Genomic DNA, 3,868 nt, shown 5'->3' with positions numbered 1-3,868 from the left:
CCCCCAGCAAGGGGCTGAGAGACACCTGCTGAGAGGAGATGTTCTTATCTCTATGCCATGCTCTAATCCCCAAAGTTTTTACAGGCTTCCCTCCCCACCTCCCGCCATAGGAATAAGAACTAGTTAATTTTTTTAAATATTTATTTTGAGAGAGATATAGAGAACGAGCAGGGAAGGGGCGGGGGGGGGGGGGCGGACAGAATCCCAAGAAGGCTCTGCATCATTAGCACAGAACCCAGTGCGGGGCTTGAACCCACGAGCCTTGAGATCATGACCTGAGCCGACATCAAGAGTTGGTCGCTTAACTGACTGCGCCACCCAGGTGCCCTAGAGGTAGTTAAATTAATTTTACCAGTTTGATAATGTAAAATTTAACTCTCTAAATTTGTACTAATGTAAACACTGCCACTGTCTTCAGTAGGTAGGATTTAGAACGGTGCTCAATTTTCCAAGTAGCCCAGTTCCAAATGGTTTTTATCTGACAGGTCTGTAATAATACATATTCCTCCCACTTGAAAAGCAAATCTATTCTAGAATTTTAGAATAATGTGACTTTTAGAAAACCCATTGAGTATTAACTGATTTGATGCAATATTGAATTTTAACTATAATATAGCCAACAGTATCTTCTCCTTTATAATTGGTAAATTAACTTCAATACTCATTTTTTCAAGTTGAGTTATAAAAAAGTCTTCTGCATCACAACATTTACCTTCTAATTTATCTTCTTGAAGGTTACTCTCTGCAAGAGATGCTAGTAGAGAATGTCGTGTTACTTCCTCATGTCATTCGTACCTGTTCTAGTAGTTCAATAGAGCAAATCATATACTGATATAAAGAAAAGTAGGAAACCATGTCAGAGTCAACTGAAGTTCAGTATTTGAGTTCTCACCTCTAAACTCTTCTGAATTTGATCCCTTCATGTTGAAATAATCCCTTTTTTTTTTAAAAAAGACTATTTAGAAATTGCTTATAAACTTCTCTGGGATTTAATTATGCTGTTACCCTCTCTCAGTTTGCATGGATAGTTTGTCTCTTAGACAACAAAACATTTTGAGCAACTAGATTACGTTAGCAGGGCAGATTAGGGCACTGATGACTTGCTGCTGTCAACTAGGAATCTAGAAATAAAAGCAAACAAGGAAGAGATAAAAAGCATGCTTAGCATATTCTTTCAAAGGCTTGAGATAATAGTAATGTCTGTCAATGTGTGCAAGCCACAATATTGCATTGTGCTTCAATTTTATTTTCACTCGCTTATTGAACCTGCCTTTAAGTCAGATGGGAAAGTGAATTTTCTAAGGAGTGAGATGAAATATTTATCAAAGCTAAATTATACAAGTTTTGATCATGAGCCGAATAGTTGAAGCATACCAACCCTCTGCTTTAAAGAAATACATATAAGTTTATGCATGTATTATATTCATTACTAGATATTCACAATAGAGACTGGCTATTGACATAGATTTCCAAATGTTTGGTTGAAGAGATCTGCCTCTGAGCTGCCAACCACCTCGTACAAGATTGGCACAAAATGTTAACTTTCTGTATTATTGTGTATTTGTGTATATGAATGTCAAAGATTGGTAAACATGAGGTCTCAGGTATAAATCCTCTTGCAAAATAGTGGAGCTATTTATGAGATGGGGTCTCCCCCAGCGCACAGTAGTACTGCATTAACTAATCATTAGGACGTACAGAGCACCGCAACATTGGGACTTTCGTGTTATCTTGAAGCAACCCTGAGGTTAGCGTTTATGTTCATTTTATGGAGTGGGAACCTTGAACTCTGTACCAGGGCTGTCTGGTTTTCCCACTCCTAGGAAGAGGCAAAGCTTGGGATGTGAATTCTTCTTTTCTGGCTAAGGCCCAAGGCCACCTCGGCTCTGTTCTTCTCCATCTGTGAATATGGTTGGCTACTTACGTTTGTGATATCCTTGTGTAAAGTTCGTTAGTATCTATTTTAGTTTTATTTCATCCATAAGAGGGAAGTGACTGTGATTTAGTAGTACAACTGTCAGAGTGTATGACAGAATGATAGAATCACAGCTAAGGTCACATACGCAGATTTTATCTCTTTGGCATTTTGAACTTCTTTTATCCCTCTATTGGCCAGTTTTCCACGGTTTGGGCATGATGGTTCCTAGGGTTGTACTATTGTAGGCTTTTGAAACAGTTTTAAAGCTGCAATCTAGGACATGACATTAAAAGTGGCTGTATTTTCTTTTCCATATTACCTTCTAATAATGTTATACCTATTGAGAGATTTGTTATGAACAAAAGACAGTGATTTTTGTAGTGGACAAATCCCCTCAATATCTATGGATATATGAATTTATTTTAGAACAGAAAAAAATATGTTATATTGTCACCAGTGACCATGTCTGTGTTCTGGAACTGTGGAAGGGGCCTCTTTAGTTATGAAAGGCCATATAAAAAGAAACCTTGTTCTTTTGGCAATATTCTATAAACATAAGATATTTAGATAAATTATTTTGATAGACTTTTTAGGCAAAGAAAATTGTTCCACATAGATTTTTTAATGCATTTGAATTTTTATTCTACAACACAAGCAACATAAATACAATATCTCTTAAAATATTTTCTCTTTAGAATTTTCATTTTCACCTCCAATAAAATGTACACAAAATACACTTGCAAGCTTGCTTACAGGGACCTGTTAAAACAATGAAGAGACAGATTCTATCAAACCAAACAGTTTATCAACATATAAAGGAGGGTAGTTTCAGTGTGTGTGTGTGTGTGTGTGTGTATGTGTGTGTGTGTGTGTGTTTTAATAAATGTGATCATACTAAGAAGGGAAAATAAAAATTGTACTTCTAGACAAGTCCTTTGGAGTAAACAAAATGCTTCAAGGCTCCTGGTGAATGGGGTTGTGAGGATGAATTCTGTATTTTATAGATAAAATGGTACACTGACTCAAATCATTATGGCTATACCAAACTTCATTTGTTTATAATTTTTAATGAAAACAAGTCGATTCTTTGGCATACTATAAGAAGGGATAAAAGAACCCTTACCACCCACCGGCTTTATTTAGAGTGGGAAATGGTAACAGGGAAACGGTTTATAATGTAATTTATTTTATTTCTCTTAGAAAAGCAGGAAAATAATCTCGAATAATAGTCTTTTGGCATGATTAGGGCAATAAACATCTTCTGCTTTATGGTCCCCCCCCCCCCCCCCCCNCGAAAACAAAACAAGCAAAAGTAGCTGAAAGCAACCTTTCCCTCTGGGCACCTGCCCCCGCCCCTATCATGCCATACCTGGATATCCTATATTAACATGGTTTCAACGGAAGTGAAACCCACAATATCAAAAGCAGTCATCTTTGTCCAGTTTTGCCTATTTAGTAGGAAACCGATTTTTATTATAGAGAACCACTTCCACTGAAATACAGATGGAAGAACTGCCAAGGGGGGAAGGCAGAGGTGCCCGCACGTGACCAGGAGGTAGCCCTGGGTGACTATCGTGGCTGGTAGTGTCAGGGCTCGAGATTCCCTAGCTTGAAGAGAAAACATTTCATGTGGTAGTTCGAAAGATTGGCTTTTAGATTCTCCCCTCCCTTTTTTTGGCACCGGTTGGTAAAATAAGTTGGAAATAAATTATTCCTAGAGATTAATATTTTAAATTTAATTTGAAAACCAATGACTCTTAGAAGAACTAAATGCACACAGTTTCCAAAACGGATTATGGAAAACAAAAGGAAAATAAAACACTTCAATTATTTCTATCCACAGAGGCAAGAACTTGACTCCTTAATACCATCAACCCTTTGGTATGCTTTCTGATCTCACTAATTCTAATAAACGTAGTCACTTCTATTCATACAACAATCTAAAGTAAT

The sequence above is a fragment of the Hyaena hyaena genome, unplaced genomic scaffold, assembly GCF_003009895.1.
Source record: "Hyaena hyaena isolate Hyena2069 unplaced genomic scaffold, ASM300989v1 scaffold_229, whole genome shotgun sequence".
Lineage (NCBI taxonomy): Eukaryota > Metazoa > Chordata > Mammalia > Carnivora > Hyaenidae > Hyaena > Hyaena hyaena.
The sequence above is the reverse complement of the archived record's forward strand: the minus strand, read 5'-3'. Positions refer to the sequence as shown.